This window comes from Salvelinus sp. IW2-2015, linkage group LG13 (assembly GCF_002910315.2).
Source record: "Salvelinus sp. IW2-2015 linkage group LG13, ASM291031v2, whole genome shotgun sequence".
NCBI classification, from domain to species: domain Eukaryota; kingdom Metazoa; phylum Chordata; class Actinopteri; order Salmoniformes; family Salmonidae; genus Salvelinus; species Salvelinus sp. IW2-2015.
Window position 1 is genome coordinate 17,047,205 of NC_036853.1, and position 20,946 is coordinate 17,068,150.

The following is a 20,946-nucleotide window of genomic DNA, read 5'->3' on the forward strand; positions in this document are numbered from 1 at the left end:
AGTAATTCAATATAAAAGACAAAGCTCTTTCTCTTACTGTTACTTCCAGCTCTTCCAAATAGTTCAATAAGCTGTGTACTCTAACAACTGTAGAGAACCATTTTATATTCTTAGAATGAAATCAATCTTCTATTCAAAAATGTGATTTTTACAATGAGAAATGTGCCTCGAATGACATTTTGGATTAGCAGTGCCTGAAAGATGATTATCCATATTAATTTAAGCATTAAGCAAGTGAATGTTTCCAAATAAACAAAAATGCCATATGATAACAGATAGTCTGTGGTCAGAATTGTAGTGCTCAGTATTCACACTATAGAATTAGCTCTAATTCTATGGTTCACACACATTCCGTTCCACAGTGGTCTATGTCGACTGAGCATGCTATGCTATTGTCTGATTGGCTAGGACATATTACATGTCCCAATTAGCTTTGCACAATAGAGTTTAGACATTAATGAAATGTTTTGGAGCCGCACTAGTTAACAGGATACAAAATAAGGAGGATTGGGGTTTTGGCTGGTGCCCATTACATAAAACTTACTGGTCTCAATCAACTTGAGATACTGTGTTTTGCTTTGCTTATCTCAATCAATAAAATTATTTTTGCTCAAATTGTGCATTGTCACGATTGGTCACTTGTTGACTTTGATAGTTCTCTTTGGGGCAAGGGACACTGTTAAAGTGTATATTCTAACTGCTGTTCTATAGATGAATGGAAACATTTACATTTAAGTCATTTAGCAGACGCTCTTATCCAGAGCGACTTACAAATTGGTGCATTCACCTTATGATATCCAGTGGAACAACCACTTCTACAATAGTGCATCTAACTCTTTTAAGGGGGGGGGGTAGAAGGATTACTTTATCCTATCCTAGGTATTCCTTAAAGAGGTGAGGTTTCAGGTGTCTCCGGAAGGTGGTGATTGACTCCGCTGACCTGGCGTCGTGAGGGAGTTTGTTCCACCATGGGGTGCCAGAAGCAGCGAACAGTTTTGACTGGGCTGAGCGGGAACTGTACTTCCTCAGAGGTAGGGAGGCGAGCAGGAGAGGTGGATGAACGCAGTGCCCTTGTTTGGGTGTAGGGCCTGATCAAGAGCCTGAAGGTACGGAGGTGCCGTTCCCCTCACAGCTCCGTAGGCAAGCACCATGGTCTTGTAACGGATGCGAGCTTCAACTGGAAGCCAGTGGAGAGAGCGGAGGAGCGGGGTGACGTGAGAGAACTTGGGAAAGTTGAACACCAGAACGGGCTGCGGCGTTCTGGATGAGTTGTAGGGGTTTAATGGCACAGGCAGGGAGCCCAGCCAACAGCGAGTTGCAGTAATCCAGACGGGAGATGACAAGTGCCTGGATTAGACCTGCGCCGCTTCCTGCGTGAGGCAGGGTCGTACTCTGCGAATGTTGTAGAGCATGAACCTACAGGACGGGTCACCGCCTTGATGTTAGTTGAGAACGACAGGGTGTTGTCCAGGATCACGCCAAGGTTCTTAGCACTCTGGGAGGAGGACACAATGAGTTGTCAACCGTGATGGCGAGATCATGGAACGGGCAGTCCTTCCCCGGGAGGAAGAGCAGCTCCGTCTTGCGAGGTTCAGCTGAGGGTGTGATCCGTCATCCACACTGATATGTCTGCCAGACATGCAGAGATGCGATTCACACCTGGTTATCAGAGGGGGGAAAGGAGAAGATTAATTGTGTGTCGTCTGCATAGCAATGATAGGAGAACCATGTGAGGATATGACAGAGCCAGTGACTTGGTGTATAGCGAGAATAGGAGAGGGCCTAGAACAGAGCCCTGGGGACACCAGTGGTGAGAGCACGTGGTGCGGAGACAGATTCTCGCCACGCCACCTGGTAGGAGCGACCTGTCAGGTAGGACGCAATCCAAGCGTGGGCCGCGCCGGAGATGCCCAGCTCGGAGAGGGTGGAGAGGAGGATCTGATGGTTCACAGTATCAAAGGCAGCCGATAGGTCTAGAAGGATGAGAGCAGAGGAGAGAGAGTTAGCTTTAGCAGTGCGGAGCGCCTCGTGACACAGAGAAGAGCAGTCTCAGTTGAATGACTAGTCTTGAAACTGACTGATTTGGATCAAGAGGCTCATTCTGAGAGAGAATGCAGGAGAGCTGGCCAAGGACGGCACGTTCACATTTTTTGTCTATTTTACCAGACTTTTTTGAGACGTAAGCCGACGCATAAAGAAGGCAGATATCTGCCATGCGTCTAGAGATAGGGTACCTTTCGGACTACGCGGAGATCATGCTAGAAGATGGAGCTATTTCAAGCACAGGAGCTGAGGACTCCGTTCTTTGAAAGCCGAAGGGACGTGACTGACCGCCGGCATTCTAGAGATGATTTAAGAGGATGTATGCGGAAGCGGTCACTGTTCTCAAATTTGTGCGGAGAAGAACGAGGGTAGGCTGGTCGATTGTGAGCAGTCGGGAAGATGAGAGATCCTGCCTCTCCACCGGCGAAAGTACGGCGACGATTTGCTACGGGCTAGCGAGAGAGCGCGAGGCGCAGAGCTCCAGCGCTACTTGAGAGGGGCGGTCAAGCACAGGAGGCATCTGCGCAGGTGGCGTAGACGAACAGCAGCGGCTGTCGTTTCACTGTAGCAATACGAGGATCGGATGGTGCGACCATGCTTTTCGAAAAGTTGAGAAGTTCATCAGCAGAGGGGAGGAGGGGGGAGGAGGGGAGGAGATTCAGGAGGGAGGAGAAGGTGGCAAAGAGCCTAGGGTTAGAGGCAGATGCTGGAATTAGAAGTGGTAGAAATTGGCTTTAGCAGCAGAGACAGAAGAGGAGAATGTAGAGAGGAGGGAGTGAAAGGATGCCAGGTCCGCAGGGAGGCGAGTTTTCCTCCATTTCCGCTCGGCGCCCGGAGCCCTGTTCTGTGAGCTCGCAATGAGTCGTCGAGCCACGGCAGGGAGGGGAGGACCGAGCCGGCCTGGAGGATAGGGGACATAGAGAGTCAAAGGATGCAGAAAGGGAGGAGAGGAGGGTTGAGGAGGCAGAATCAGGAGATAGGTTGGAGAAGGTTTGAGCAGAGGGAAGAGATGATAGGATGGAAGAGGAGAGAGTAGCGGGGGAGAGAGAGCGAAGGTTGGGACGGCGCGATACCATCCGAGTAGGGGCAGTGTGGGAAGTGTTGGATGAGAGCAGAGGGGAAAAAGGATACAGGGTAGTGGTCGGAAACTTGGAGGGGAGTTGCAATGAGATTAGTGGAAGAACAGCATCTAGTAAAGATGAGGTCAAGCGTATTGCCTGCCTTGTGAGTAGGGGGGAAGGTGAGAGGGTGAGGTCAAAAGAGGAGGGAGTGGAAAGGGAGGCAGAGAGGAATGAGTCAAAGGTAGACGTGGGAGGTTAAAGTCACCCAGAACTGTGAGAGGTGAGCCATCCTCCGGAAAGGAACTTATCAGGGCGTCAAGCTCATTGATGAACTCTCCAAGGAACTGGAGGGCGATAAATGATAAGGATGTTAAGCTTGAAAGGGCTGGTAACTGTGACAGCATGGAATTCAAAGGAGGCGATAGACAGATGGGTCATGGAGAAAGAGAGAATGTCCACTTGGGAGAGATGAGGATGCCCAGTGCTGACCAGAAGCTCTCGGGGTGTGCGAGAACACGTGGGCAGACGAGGAGAGAGCAGTAGGAGTAGCAGTGTTATCAGTGGTAATCCATGTTTCCGTCAGTGCCAAGAAGTCGAGGGACTGGAGGGAAGCATAGGCTGAGATGAACTCTGCCTTGTTGGCCGCAGATCGGCAGTTCCAGAGGCTGCCTGAGACCTGGAACTRCACGTGGGTCGTGCGCGCTGGGACCACCAGGTTAGAGTAGCAGCGGCCACGCGGTGTGAAGCGTTTGTATGGTCTGTGCAGAGAGGAGAGAACAGGGATAGACAGACACATAGTTGACAGGCTACAGAAGAGGCTACGCTAATGCAAAGGAGATTGGAATGACAAGTGGACTACACGTCTCGAATGTTCAGAAAGTTAAGCTTACGTTGCAAAAAATCTTATTGACTAAAATGATATAGTACTGCTGGCTGGTGAAATAGGCTAGCTAGCAGTGGCTGCGTTGTTGACTTTGTTTGAAAGTGTAGCTGGCTAGGTAACCTCTAACTGGCTAGGTAACCTCGACAATTACTCTAGACTACACAATTATCTTGGATACAAAGACGGCTATGTAGCCAGCTAAGATCAAACAAATCAAACTGTTATACTGTAATGAAATGAAATGTAATACTACCTGTAATACTACCTGTGGAGCAAAGCGGAATGCAACTACTCGCTCCAAACCAAACCGGGAGTGCGTATCGTAGAGGGAGAGGCAATAGAAGTGTTGTTTCTTGTATTATTGTCTTTTGTGTCTTTAGAGGACTGCTTCACCTTAATGTCCCCTTTCCCTTTTCTTCTGTCCTTATTTTGTCCCACTTTGTCCCTTCTTTGTCCCTTCTTCTCTTCTGCCAACTAGACACTCCTTGTTAGCTAGCTAGCTTCTTTCAGGAATGTCCCTAGCAACTGCCTAGCAACAGGTAWACAACTTAGCTAGCTAAGAAAACGGTATAATTTTATGAAAATTTTTTTCTTTTTCAAAAGCCTTTCTTCTTTGTTTGCTGCTTGTTTGGTCTCCTATTCAGTTTGCAGTTTTCTTTTGATTTTTTTTCGATGTACTACATCGATACATAGATGAAACCACATGTACATTTATCATCAATATCCAAAGTACCTGAGATGTCAGATTATGCTTTCTCTGTCCCTCTACATTTTACCACTTGATGTTTCGCATCAATTCAGATGAATAACATTCAGATGTTTTGTTTTTCGTAAGGTGGCAGGGTGAGAAGTGGTGGTTGTGGGGGTGGCTGTAGGTTAAAGGAAAAAGCCTGTTGCCATCTGGTCTGTTGCTCTAGCTAAATCCTAACAATTTCATTGGGATTATAGCAAGTGAGTAATCCAGCTTTCCTTTGGACTGTAGGAGATTACCGTGAGGATTAGCTTCCACCCGATAATAAACTTTATTAAAACGCAATCGGCTTTCAGGGTCTCTTCCTTCACACTTGGAAGTGAGCTCCGTTGGGGGTGTTTTTTCAACCGTGGGGGGGTGGATGTGAAGGCCGGATGGGTACCTAGGGGGATAGAACAGTTTTGATGTGGTCCAGGTTACAAGCTCATTTGAAGGACACTAACGCTTGATCTTGAGCTTTGTGTTTTCCTGGAACATTGAACTCAATCGATCCCATGTCGCTGCCCCCTCTACACCAAGCCCTCCCTGTCTCCTGGCTTTCACATTGGCTGAGCAGAACAGGGCATGGTGGCAGCAGTAACAGTAGCCAGCAGTGTGGTGGTGGAGCTCTCAATTCTCCACAAAAACACAACATGATTAATGGCCCTACATTAAAGGAGTGGAACACCAAGCCTGAGCAGCTGTGATCTCGGACTAAATCAAACCTTTCAGAATTGTGAATTAAGCCAAATGACAGTTTATGATCTGTAGAATGGACTGAGAAAAGCATAGTTTGTCATGGTGAAATTACTGCAAGGTTTAGACATTTTACTGATTGCCTCCGATGTATCATCTATAAAACTCATTCCGGAGAGGTGTATCTCTCTGATCGAGTGCTCTTTCTTTGGCTCGTCAAACTGTAATAACAATGATGACATACAGTACTTATTTACTTGCTTCATCACTTGCTTTGATCCAACTTACCTACTTATCCTTCTCAATTGACTTGTTTATTTGTTTACATGCATTGCTATTGGATTGTGAGCAGTAAAGGTGCTTTTTGACCCCTTCCCTGCTGCTCATGGCAACCCTCCGGTGTTCTGAGCCCTGAAGCCCAGGGTATTATGTGGGTTGAGACTAATGCAAGTTAATGAGGAAGTTGGCTGCAGTGCAATATACGTCTTTGGCTTTGCCAACATGGGAGGTGAAAAGTGCGCACTGAGGACAAGGGTTTCTAATCCAATCGTAGACTCTCAGCCATCCACTTGATATCCCTGCTCATGAATTGAGATCACACAGGGACACTCTTCTACTACTTTAACATCTTTTAGAAACTGAGAAATCCTTGCTCCTTGCACTGWTCCTAAAATGTGGAGAGACTCAGGCAGGGAGGTCTGTGTCTGTAGTTGCCTGGCTACCCAAACTTGGTCCGGCCAAATGCTACCCCACTCCCACGTACGTTAGATTTCTTCTCCGCAATGTAGCCTCTGCCGAGTCCCCAACTAKCGGATGTTCCAGTTTTCAGGGGAAATGGAGTTAAGCAGAAGTCATTATTTTTAACTCCTCCTCCACATTTACTGGATTGGTTGAACAGTGCAGAATAGAACCTCCCCCTGAAAAAATATGTATTCTCGTGAAGACCAGTATGTAGGGGATCTAGTTTCAGGAGGTTATTTTACGCCCGCTGCGATAGGTAACCACAATGAGTCTGAATCTGAGTGCCTCCCCGACAATTTCTAGAACTCAAACACATTCTAACCGTTCTGATTGGCCCCAGAGACAGATGGGTTGGGCCAGAACCAGGACACACGTGGTGGGTAAAGCGGCTTTACATCTTTTGGGGGCATTGGCTTTGATACTCTGATTGGTTAGAGATCATCCAATCGCCGATGACTTTGCTTTGTACAACACCCCTCATTATGACGTCACCACAAACGACTTCAATGATGGCAGTTTCAGACTGAAGTATGTAGTGAACGATAGAGCAGTGGAAGAATTCCGTTTGAGTCGTCAGGCAATGACTATAGCGCTATACCAGAATGTAAAATGTAATATTAAGGAAGCTCGAAACTCAAGGGCAAAAAAATCACCTTGCTGCTCTGTATGGTGTTGTCTTCCATAAATTAGACAATACACAGTTTTATTGTCAGCCTCTCCTGTATTCACAGCCTGCATGTTTACTACCAATGTGTTGATGTGTTAAAATGAAGGACAGGTCTGATACATTTTCTGTCATCTCTATCTGACCTTAACAATACTATGAAGCTTTTCCCCTATAGAGCTCCAGCATGTGGAAACAGTGAATAATTTAAAATGGAGAGAAAAAAAGAGGTTCGTACAGTTGAAGTGGGAAGTTTACATACACTTAGGTTGGAGTCATTAAAACTCGTTTTTCAACCACTCTACACATTTCTTGTTAACAAACTATAGTTTTAGCAAGTCGGTTAGGACATCTACTTTGTGTATGACAAGTCATTTTTCCAACAATTGTTTACAGACAGATTATTTCACTTATCATTCAGTGTATCACAATTCCAGTGGGTCAGAAGTTTACATACACTAAGTTGACTGTGCCTTTAAACAGCTTGGAAAATTCCAGAAAATGATGTCATGGCTTTAAAAGCTTCTGATAGGCTAATTGACATAATTTGAGTCAATTGGAGGTGTACCTGTGGATGTATTTCAAGGCCTACCTTCAAACTCAGTGTCTCTTTTCYACCGATTATGATTTTTCAACGCCGATACGATACCGATATTGGAGGACCCAAAAAAGCCGATACCGATTAATCGGKCGATTTTTTATTTATTTATTTGTAATAATGACAATTACAACAATACTGAATTAACACTTATTTTAAGTTAATATAATACATCAATAAAATCAATTTAGCCTRAAATAAATAATGAAACATGTTCAATTTGGTTTAAATAATGCAAAAACAAAGTGTTGGAGAAGAAAGTAAAAGTGCAATATGTGCCATGTAAGAAAGCTAACGTTTAAGTTCCTTGCTCAGAACATGAGAACATATATGAACGCTAGTGGTTCCTTTTAACATGAGTCTTCAATATTCCCAGGTAAGAAGTTTTAGGTTGTAGTTATTATAGGAATTATAGGACTATTTCTCTCTATACGATTTGTATTTCATATACCTTTGACTATTGGATGTTCTTATAGGCACTTTAGTATTGCCAGTGTAACAGTATAGCTTCCATCCCTCTCCTCGCTCCTACCTGGGCTCGAACCAGGAACACATCGACAACAGCCACCCTCGAAGCAGCGTTACCCATGCAGAGCAAGGGGAACAACTACTCCAAGTCTCAGAGCGAGTGACGTTTGAAACACTATTAGCGCGCACCCCGCTAACTAACTAGCCATTTCACATCGGTTACACCAGCCTAATCTTGGGAGTTGATAGGCTTGAAGTCATAAACAGCCAAGCATTGCGAAGAGCTGCTGGTCAAACGCACGAAAGTTCTGTTTGAATGAATGCTTACGAGCCTGCTGGTGCCTACCATCACTCAGTCAGACTGCTCTATCAAATCATAGACTTAATTATAACACAATAACACACAGAAACACGAGCCTTAGGGCATTAATATGGTCAAATCCGGAAACTATCATCTCGAAAACAAAACGTTTATTCTTTCAGTGAAATACGGAACCGTTCCGTATTTTATCTAACGGGTGGCATCCATAAGTCTAAATATTCCTGTTACATTGCACAACCTTCAATGTTATGTCATAATTARGTAAAATTCTGGCAAATTAGGCGGCCCAAACTGTTGCATATACACTGACTCTGCGTGCAACGAATGCAAGAGAAGTGACACAATTTCACCTGGTTAATATTGCCTGCTAACCTGGATTTCTTTTAGCTAAATATGCAGGTTTAAAAATATATACTTCTGRGTATTGATTTTAAGAAAGGCATTGATGTTTATGGTTAGGTACACGGAGCAACGACAGTCCTTTTTCGCGAATGCGCACCTCATCGATTATATGCAACGCAGGATACGCTAGATAAACTAGTAATATCATCAACCATGTGTAGTTATAACTAGTGATTATGATTGATTGATTGATTGTTTTTTATAAGATAAGTTAAATGCTAGCTAGCAACTTACCTTGGCTTCTTACTGCATTCGCGTAACAGGCGGGCTCCTCGTGACGCAGGTGGTTAGAGCGTTGGACAAGTTAACCGTAAGGTTGCAAGATTGAATCCCTGAGCTGACAAGGTAAATATCTGTCGTTCTGCCCCTGAACAAGGCAGTTAACCCACCGTTCCTAGGKCGTCATTGAAAATTAGAATGTGTTRWTAACTGACTTGCCTAGTTAAATAAAGGTATAAAAAAAATATATATKTATATTTTTTTTWATCGGCAAAATCGGCGTCCAAAATTACCGACTTCCGATTGTTATGAAAACTTGAAATCGGCCCTAATTAATCGGCCATTCCGATTAATCGGTCGACCTCTAGTCTCTTTGCATGACATCATGGGGAAATCAGCCAAGACCTCCACAAGTCTTGTTCATCCTTGGGAGCAATTTCCAAATGCCTGAAGGTACCACGTTCATCTGTACAAACAATAGTACACAAGTATAGACACCATGGGACCACGCAGCCGTCATACCGCTCAGGAAGGAGACGTYTTCTGTCTCCTACAGATGAACATACTTTGGTGCGAAAAGTGCAAATCAATCCCAGAACAACAGCAAAGGACCTTGTGAACATGCTGGAGGAAACAGGTACAAAAGTATCTATATCCACAGTAAAATGAGTCCTATATCAACATAACCTGAAAGGCTGCTCAGCAAGGAAGAAGCCACTGCTCCAAAACCGCCATAAAAAAGCCAGACTACGGTTTGCAACTGCACATGGTGACAAAGATCGTACTTTTTGGAGAAATGTCCTCTGGTCTGATGAAACAAAAATAGAACTGTTTGGCCATAATGATCATCGTTATGTTTGGAGGAAAAAGGGGAATGCTTGCAAGACGAAGAACACCATCCCAACCGTGAAGCACGGGGGTGGCAGCATCATGTGGGGGTGCTTCACAAAATAGATGGCATCATGAGGTAGGAAAATTATGTGGATATATTGAAGCAACATCTCAAGACATCAGTCAGGAAGTTAAAGCGTGGTCGCAAATGGGGTCTTCCAAATGGACAATGACCCCAAGCATACTTCCAATGTTGTGGCAAAATGGCTTAAGGACAACAAAGTCAAGGTATTGGAGTGGCCATCACAAAGCCCTGACCTCAATCCCATAGAAGATTTGTGGGCAGAACTGAAAAAGTGTGTGCGAGCAAAGAGGCCTGCAAACCTGACTCAGTTACACCAGCTCTGTCAGGAGGAATGGGCCAAAATTCACCCAACTTATTGTGGGAAGCTTGTAGAAGACTACCCGAAACGTTTGACCCAAGTTAAACAATTTAAAGGCAATGTTACCAAATACTAATTGAGTGTCTGTAAACTTCTGACCCAGTGGGAATGTGATGAAAGAAATAAAAGCTGAAATAAATMATTCTCTCTACTATTATTCTGACATTTCACATTCTTAAAATAAAGTGGTCGCAGCCGGCCGTGACCGGGAGGCTCATGGGGCGACGCACAATTGGCCCAGCGTCGTCTGGGTTAGGGAGGGTTTGGCCGGCAGGGATATCCTTGTCTCATCGCGCACTAGCGACTCCTGTGGCGGGCCGGGCGCAGTGCACGCTGATCAGGCCGCTAGGTGTACGGTGTTTCTTCCTACACATTGGTGCGGCTGGCTTCCGGGTTGGATGTGCGTTGTGTCAAGAAGCAGTGCGGCTAGGTTGGGTTGTGTTTGAGGACGCATGGCTCTCGACCTTCGCCTCTRCCGAGTACGTATGGGAGTTGCAGCGATGAGACAAGACAGTAACTACTACTAATTGGATACCACGAAATTGGGGAGAAAAAGGGGGTACTTTTTTTTTTTATATATATATAAAATAAATAAATAACGTGGTGATCCTAACTGACCTTAGACAGGGAATTTTTTACTAGGATTAAATGTCAGGAATTGTGAAAAACTGAGTTTAAATGTATTTGGCAWGGTGTATGTAAACTTCTGTCTTCAATTGTATATGATACCCTTATCACATCTCATTCACCCATTTACTCCGTTTCACATTTGCCTCTAAAATAGGAGTCAAGCAGGGTCAGATTCATCTCATTTTACTGCTGTGGCTCCACCCCCTCCTCTTGGACCCATCTCTCACTCATCTTCACCATCCCATCCCCACCATGGCCACCAGATCATCTCAGGAGCAGGCATAGCAGAAGATACATACCTCCATGAGAGTGCAGAAGATATCACAGATATCGGTATAGCAGTCAAAATAGTGTACCCATGCATACTTGGGAGGATGGACTATACATACACAGCAGAATCCATTTTACAATAATTCCACTTGTTCTTCACGTGAATATTATTAAGTGTAATTATTCAGTAATGCATGATAAATAGTTGTTTGAAGATGTGTAGATAGATACTTTATACCTGCATGCATATATCTCAGTCCACAGCCCTCTAACTGGAGTACTACTGTTTTCACTCTCCTGTGACTGTTATTTATAGGGCTGCTGGTCGGTGTGTGGGTTTTTCTTAACCCAGGGGAGCAGGTTGATTGACAGAATASAAGCAGGGAATAAGGGCTTTTTTTTTGCTGTACAGCTCTACTTGTGTTTAGCCAGAGAAGACAATGTTAGGAGCAGTTGCTTTATATTTCTCAGTCCATCTCCAGTGTACCTTAGTGGGCTGCTGTTTGATAAAGGAGTGGGCTGTGTTGGGGGGAGTGGAGTGGACGAACAATTGATCAATACATTTCAGAATCTAATCAGGCCCTGATACTGTTCTCTACTTTTTGGAGTTTAAATAGGGACCATGCCAACTTGAAAGAACAGAAAGTTTCGTAACCCTCAGTGTCTGCCTAACATCGGGTACATGGATGATAAACTTGGACAAATTCCCGGATGTGTCAATCACATTGGTTTAATAATGCACTCAAACACCCATGCCTTGTCACTCATCAGGGCATATTTTCTGTTTCCCAAGTATTCCCGCGTTTATTACAAGATGTACTGTAGATCATCAGTGTCAAGGCTACGTGTTCTCATTTGTCAACAAGGACATTCTGATTATCCTATAGCATTTAAACAAAATATAAGCTTTTTTAATGTTTTAAAATTAAACGTAGGCCTGTTATTAAATGGGGAGGTAGATAAATGTTTATTTTGCAATAATGGCTGTGAGGTTTATTTTTTAAGTRTTCAGTTTGGTCATTTTAAAGACCTAAGTGCACCGTAAGTGCAATGGTGTCGACAGTATTTGTAACTAGGTTACATATTCTGAAAAATAGCACAAAAAATATATATAATGGCACCATTCACATTACATTTTTAAAATGCGTCATCAGACATTACAACACAGATGATCAGTTATTGTATGAGGACTTCTTGTTACGTATAGAACCATACATAGCCTACCTCTTGTTGTGGTCTAATAATAACGACTAAACTGATTGATTACATTAGCCTACAGATAACGAAATCAAATGGAAAATATAACTTACTAAGTAACAGAATAGTAGTCAATCAGATCGCTGTGGAATACAGCTCGTTTGTTCAAACAATCTCTTCTACTAATTACCTAAATGGACAGGACCTGTCAGGAGACAACTATTCCCTAATAGAATTTGCTCAGAAGTGCAATTAAATGTTCTCCCTGCCCTCGCCTGAGGTCCCCTATCTTTCTCTGTGTCTTTTTCTGGCAAAGAAATGGGGAGAGCGTTCTGACATGATGCCTCGGCCACCGTGGTTCTCTATTTATGTTTCTATTTTTAGTGAAACGGAAAAAAAAGATTTGAGGAAAATTCTACTGCTTTCTCCTCGTGCTCACAGAAGAACCTAGCTGGAGTAAACAAGAAAAGAGAAAGCCCCACCCTGCCCCGCTTCCGCCAGGTTGAGCGCTGATCAGGAGTGGTGCTGAAATGACCATGACGCCTGAAATCCACCTGTGTAGGTATGTTTGAATGACGTTGTACGTGTTTTGTCAAAACGATGGGCAGTAGTGATGCTTCCTGTGGTTATTATGCCTCTTAAAGGGAAAATCCACTCCAAAACGATATTTGTTTCTTTAGGCCACAGTTGAAACTGGCCCAAAATGTTTTGCATGTCACAGCAGTCAAGTTTTCAAGATATTGGAATTTCAAGAAGCAAAGTGTCACCCGCCACATAATTTCCCCTTTAAATGTAGGAAGTTCATTCATTAAATGTGATGTTCAAACCTGTTCCRATAGTCAGTGTTGTATGTGTCTCGGTCCACATATTGAGTGTATCGGTCTTGTCTCGGTGTCGGATACATTTGTACTCGGTCTTGACTCGGTCTCAGACGGTGAGGCCTCGTAATTTCTTCCCGAGACCAGCGGAGTAAAACTCGAATAATTATCAGCTTCCATTCAGTCAGCGCAAAAAAACGATTCGCCAGGCCAAATATATACACTCCTTTCTTGAAAATAATTCTCAACAGCCTTTATATCTATTATAGACATGTTTGCGCAGTGGCGAATTTATAGGCCTTCAGTGTCACAGATTTGTGATTCTGAAAGGACAGCAACCATAATACCAGCGCACTCATGTAGGAGAGTGCACTTTTTGTAAAACACAAAGGGCCAGTGGTGTAGTAAAGAGTATACGCAGGTATAAATCGTATACCCACTTTTTTTTCAGTAGCCATTGCGTATACTCACTTCTTAATCGCTACGGATGCGTATCAAAGTAGTGTAGGTATAGGATTTAACAATTATTTAGTACAATAGAGAAATTACACAATCGCAAAGCAAATTAAATATATTCACGTACGCTCCGCACACAGCCTAGTTTCAGCGGAATATCACCTGCAGGCAGCAAGAGTGTGGAGCTCTCAACTGGTTTTGGCATGGAGCAACTCACAGATGAATGACTTCGGTTGCCATTAGGGTAGGAAAGACGTTTCAACATGATATCTACCAGTAAATGTTATATAAGGCAACAATGGGTATGCAAACCAGGTGTTGAAAAGGTTTAGTCCAAAGTGTTGGTTAATAGGCTATTTGTGATATGCAATTGTCATCATGTGCTGTTTCCATCAGGGGTGTAGACATGGATGGGCCTGGGTGGACAGAGGCCCACCCACTGGGGAGTCAGGCCCTGACAGGCCCACCCAATCAGATTGATGTGGTTTAAGCATTGTTGTGGACTTAGACCATCAAATCTTTGTATTTTTTCTATATAAACAAAAAGTGTGGGCCTCCCGAGTGGCGCAGCAGTCTAAGGCACTGCATCGCTACAGATCTGGGCTCGATCCCGGGCTGTGTTGCAGCTGACCGCAACAGGGAGACTCATGAGGTGGCGCACAATTGGCCCAGTGTCGTCCGGGTTAGGGGAGGGTTTGGCCGACCGGGATGTCCTTGTCCCATCGCACTCTAGCAACTCCTGTGGCGGGCCGTGCACATGCCCGCTGACACGATCGGCAGTTGTACAGTGTTTCCTCCGGCACATTGGTGCAGCTGGCTTCCAGTTTAAAAGCGAGCAGTGTGTCAAGAAACAGTGCAGCTTGGCAGGGTTGTGTTTTGGGGAGGACGCTCTCGACCTTCACCTTTCCCGAGTCCGTACGGGAGTTGCAGCAATGGCACAAGACTGTAACTACCAATTGGACATTGGGGAGAAAAAGGGGTAAAAAGTACAACAAAAATAAAATAATGTGGCTTTGAGAGTGAAAATCTAAATAATCCAGTGGTACAGATACCCCAAATTACTACTTAAGTAGTACTTTCAAGTATTTTTACTTAAGTACTTTACACCACTGAAAAAATCTATTGGAAAATATAGGATTTTTCACACAGGGTGCCTTTCCTTCACTGGGTGGGCCATTTGGGAACTTTTTGGCAAAAATAGAGTACAGTATACCCATTTCTCCAGACACTACTACACCACTGCATAGGGCTGATGGAAAGACAGCAGTCACACACAGCATGATGTTAAAGGATATGCAGTCCATAAACTCAGACATAATACGCCAGTAGGTCCCAATCATAAGAATACAAAAACAAAACCATTAAACATTTCCCAATCGAAATTTACAACTATTATTTCCCATTGCAAAAAAACTTTCACGTTTAGCACACAAAGTAACCAGTGACCTAAAGTTTAAAGTGGAACTGACAGCATTTTAAACTACTTTGCAGATATGAAGGAAACAGACAATCATAATATCCGTAAAATGCAGTTCAATGCATGATTAATTTAATTCATCAATAGATTGCTTGGTAGTCGAAAAAATATTGCTATCAGGTTGTAAATCACAGCTGGCCTGGTACATTCTTTGCTGCCTCCATTCGGAGGCACTGTTTCAGTTTCAATAACTCAATATTCTGGACACAAACAGACAAATGTAACTAAGGCTGGGAATGTCAATACAATCAAACTAGCAAAGGCAATGATCACATGTCAGCCATAACGTGGCTAATAGGCTAGRATATCTATTTATGTAGCAAGCTAAAAACACGCAGCCTAACGTTAGCTAGATAGCTAGCTAGCTAGTTAGCTGCTTGGAGGATGTCATGTCGTGCCATTGGAGGATTGTTTTTCTGCGGCTATACACAGCTAGAGATGCAGGTGTCATGTGGTTAGCTAGCAAGAACCTGAACAACTGTTATCCAGTTAGCATATCTCTTGTTCGAAAATTCACTCTGGCTATCTTTGATTTCAGAGCACTCTCGACTGAGTGCGCCAGAGCGCAGAACAACTGATGAATGTACAAATGCGCAACACCCGCTGAATATGACTGGTGTTATTAAACGTAGGCAAAAAAACAATAGTTAGTCAAGAATYCTCTAGATAACATGTAAACAGCCTAACAAGCTCTGCTACGGTGAGTAAAATGCTCAGAATGAGATGTTCTGTCATTTGTGTCTGGAAGTATCTAGCTAGCAATCTAGCCAACTTTAGCTAGTTAGCTTGGGTGCTTGGTTGGGACAAGCATGCATTGACAGGCAAGCTGCAGAAGGACGAGTAGGCTACAATTCCTCATCGTTTATCTGTGTAATTTTGAACACCAACTAGCTGAAAACGTTTGAGAGAATTTATCTAATGTTCCTTCGTTAGATTTTTGCTCATCTTGCTCTGGCTAGCATTAGTTGTTGATCCTGTTGTTGTTGATGTGCATAACTGAGGAAGAGAGAGCCTACCTTTTCATGGTTGTTTAATCAATAGGACTGTAAAGTTCCCGAATGTAAGAGGACTCCCGTGGTGTTTCCATGTTTGCAGAAATCCATTTCGGTGTATTTTGTCGCTTTTGGCGAATGCGTTCTAATGATCTAATGTTGCGCTATTGCAARTGCCTGTAAATACACAGTAAGGTTCAAAGTGAATGACAGGCCTGTGTGGCAAATGGCTTGTTTGTAAAAAGGTCTACTGTAGCTCTGACTGGCTATAGCGGACCGGTCTGTGTAGACTCTGGTCCTGGACAAGACAGATGTTTTAATTACTGAATTGTCTATTAATTGTCCAAACGCACAGCGGCTTTACCACTCTATATTGCTGTAGGATTTTCGCAAATGCCTTAGTATATGTAATTCCCAAACATTCTTAGAATCTATGAAAACGTGAAAATTACCATATTTAAATGGTCGCTTGTCAGAATTTCTTTTTTTATAAGTGTCATATTCTATCTGGGGGTGTATATGAACAGATTTGAATATGATTTCATGTTGCTAAATTGCTGTCAGTTCCACTTTAATTGCAACAATGTTTCACACACAAGTTATTTTCAAAGAGATGGCTAACAACAGCAAGCACTATGCAATAAATAACACAGTTCCACTCACCAGATGATGATGATAATATGATGATAATTTGAAACTTAACTACTTGTTGAAAGTTTTTATTGAAAAGGGAGAAGCTAAAAAATGAGCACCTCTTGATAACACCTCCTGCATGCAGCTGCTGCAAACTAGCCGACAGCAAAGCTAGCTAGCTAGACCTTGGGAAACTACTGCTCGCTATTGCGCAATGATCTGTTGGCTTTCAAGAAGGCAGGAGTTTCAGTTAGTTTTTGTAAAAACGGTCCCACTCATTAAGGTAAAATGTGATTGGTCGATTCTACTGTCACTCCAAAAGTGTGCCCTAATAAGGTTGAATGGCAGATGTCTTTATCTAGCTTCTGATGGCCTAGCCAATGGCTGATTTTGCCAGCTAGATTTATCTCCCCAGAGACCAGCATATATATATTTTTTCTCTTCAGTTTTAACCCTTTCCTTTCCAACAAAAACGGAAGAGATTAAATCAGAATATCTTTTAAAATAATAATATAATAATCATTGTCATTATATTATATTATTATAATCATTATTTGTTAAATCCTTAGCCCTTCTCTGAAGGTGTAGAAGGCCCATTTTTCCCTACTGTGTTTGGGTTAGTAATAATTTGTAGAGTGGCTCTATTTTCCCTCAGCATGCATTTTTTCACTCAGTCTAAAGAATCCATATGTTGTTTTGAATATGAACACAGAAATACTGGACATTTTGAACTCTTATTATGGTGGTGATTTGACAAAATTACAATCAAATCAAATCAAATCTTATTAGCCACATGCACCGAATACAACAGGTTTAGACCTTACAGTGAAATGCTTACTTACAAGCCCTCAACCAACAATGCAGTTTTAAAAATACGAGTAAGAATAAGAAATAAAAGGAACAAGTAATTAAAAAGCAGCAGTAAAATAACAATAGCAAGACTATATACAGGGGGTACCAGTACAGAGTCACCGGTTAGTCGAGGTAATTGCGGTAATATGTACATGTAGGTAGAGTTATTAAAGTGTCTATGCATAGATAATAACAGAGAGTAGCAGCAGCGTAAAAGAGGGGGGGAAATGCAAATAGTTTGGGTAGTATTCTTTTTTTTTAAATGACTTGAAGGTAGAAGCTGTTTAGAAGCCTCTTGTACCTAGACTTGGCGCTCCGGTAGCGCTTAGCAGAGAGAACAGTCTATGACTAGGGTGGCTGGAGTCTTTGACAATTTTTAGGGCCTTCCTCTGACACCTCCTGGTGTAGAGGTCCTGGATGGCAGGAAGCTTGGCCCCAGTGATGTACTGTAGTCCTTTGCGGTCGGAGGCCGAGCAGTTGCCATACCAGGCAGTGATGCAACCAGTCAGGATGTGCTCGATGGTGCAGCTGTTGAACCTTTTAAGGATCTGAGGACCCATGCCAAATATTTTCAGTCTCCTGAGGGGGAATAGGTTTTGTCGTGTCCTCTTCACAAGCGTCTCGGTGTGCTTGGACCATGTTAGTTTGTTGGTGATGTGGACACCAAGGAACTTGAAGCTCTCAACCTGCTCCACTACAGCCCCGTCGATGAGAATGGGGGCGTGCTCGGTCCTCCTTTTCCTATAGTCCACAATCATCTCCTTTGTCTTGATCACGTTGAGGGAGAGTTTGTTGGTCTTGAATAGGACTTGCAATTTTCTGGTCTCGGGCTTGACTTGGTCCATTCATTCCGATTTCCGTGTATGTGTCAAGTAGGCTACGTAGGCTTATCAAAAGTACCTCAATAAGAAGAAGTGAGCGATTTTGAGATTTCTCCTAGACACAGTGCTTTGTTCCAGGTTCAATACGAGTGATGTGTATCGCTATAATAGCCTAAATTACAGAATTACAAATGAAATAAAAGTATAAATTCACCACAATATCCAACAGATTCAATATTATTACTCCTTGAATTTGGATTATTACTCATTATTTACCAGGATATTATTGKTATTTTATGAAGAAGATACAATAGAGAGCTTAGATAGACCATTGGATTTTCTATTTATATTTTGAATCATGTTTTTCCCAATCACAATTTACTGTTTTCGTGTGCATATTGGCTGCCTATAGTGATGGTTATAGTGATGATATAGCCTAATCTGTACAGTTCTGCTCTCTCAACCATGTGTGCGTTCAATGATGTGTATAACCCCTGGATGACAAACAGGGGGAGCAGTAATGAAGGCATCACGCAGCCATCTTGGTACTCCTCCTCACAAAATATGTTTCAATCAATAGAAATGCATTTATAAATGTCTACATCTACGTTTTGACACGTTTATTATATTACAGACACCTTAATGCATACTTTAAAATTATATTATGTGAGCTAAACATTAAAAAAATTCAATTAAATAATATAGTAAAACATTTCCCTTAAATATTTTTTTTAGACAGTACTAATGTTACTGTTCCCACTACAACAACAAAAATACTTAAATATAGGTTATTTTTTTCTTGAAACATTTAATTGGAATACTGTATAATTCCATTCGTTCCTATGGAGGACTGCTCCTACTCGGGAGTCCCAATATGGCCGACCATTGGCTTCAACGCCTCTCAATGGTCWATACATAGTAACAGCAATCCAGGGTTTATATACATCTACGGTGTATTTAGGTTAGGTTCAGCCTGTTCTTGTTTTATGCGTCAGGTAATTCATCCGCATGAAATGGTTGGATGGAAACCTGGTTAGTGACCCACAACTATCAACTGTATTTCAAGTAAGATAATAGCCTAGATCCTCAAGTTATTTGTTCTTCTTGTAAATCACCCAACSACTTCCCTTAGTGTGTCTTGGTTTTAATAATAAGCATCGATGACGCTTAAATTCGTTAAAGGTAATCATGATGGCTAGCTAGCCTTTTGGGTGCAAACGTTGAACATCTACAAGAAGGTATTGGGGAAGGCCTGGTTAGCCTATGAACAATAGCGGTCCAGTGGTGAGAATTAATGGTTGTATTCTGAGACCCCTTGGTCCTTGTGCTTTACCTATAAGATGGATTTGTGAATCGCAGATGTCAGTGAACTCGTACACTGAAATATTATATCTAATTAGAGGTGACTGGGTCAACAGCGGTGGCAGAAAAATCGCCATTTACTTGAGTTATAGCTTCCTGCTTACTCATTTTATTTGTAGGCTACGTTCTAGCAGGGGATCAACCACTCGTTTACGCAAATTCCACAGTTTATACTATTTCAATAGTTATACTTCACTTGAGAAATGTTGATCTGCTTAATTTTTTTTATGGCTATTTTTACTTTCMTTACTAGGTAATGTATTTGAATAAAATAAATAACATCCTAATTGTGTCCCTCAGTTTCTATCAAATGTGCATGTATCCACTGTAGGCTTACATCCATCAATTAATCTAATTGTATGACCTAATGTTGACAGTCTAAGTAAAAACATTTTCTACACACTGTATTTAAAATTCAAATGCATGTTTTCGATGCACTCGACAATCAGAGTAATTGAATAATCTTGGGGGGAAAAGTGTAATGAAAATGAAAGTGTTCGACGGGATGATTCCCTTGCCACACCGGCCTGGGTGAGAGGATGGAGGGATGAAGGGGGTGGGTATAACTGGGACACCTGGCATAAAGACGGGTTTAGCGCTTGTGGGGCTGGTGTGGGGTGTAGCCTATTCCCAGAATATCCCTGCTGCTCCCATTTAATCAATTTGATGAGTGTTTTCATTTGACTAAACTACATTTCAAACGTTTAACACACAACGGCGTATGTGGTTTGTAGGCCATATAGCATTACAATGTGAAACAATGGAATCATCCACTAAGTTTTAAARATCCTATAGCTTTAGCTGAAATATCATATCACCATTATGCAAATGTAACAGAATATATTCTCTTTTTTAGACATTGGTTCACCTTTAACCTAGTGGGCCTATATTGTCAGTCTGCAAGTGATAGGCCAACTGGGTTGAGTCATGTGGGTAGTAGGCTAGTATTATTTTTTTACAGCTGCGAAAACGAGTTTGTAGTTGTACAAAAACAGAAAACCAAAGAAAATATCAGAGACAGGTATGTAGAAACACGTGACTGTTCGTGTACCTTTAGGGGCAGGATAGTGTTAAGTTTACCAACAATAGCTGTATAAGCCGACACAATACCCTTTGGAATTGACTGCCTTTATATCCAGAAATTGTAAGTGTGTTTAAATCCAATAAAGATGGATGTTTTAGTTGATTTTAGATAAACCCCAAAGGTGGTTAATGGTTAAAGCATGTTTTTGAGAGGGGTATCTTAGTCCATTTGAAGTGAATATCCACCAAGTAACGAGATAACGATGGCAGTAATTTAGTTAGATATAACGTTGTCAGTTTCATTCCGATTCACT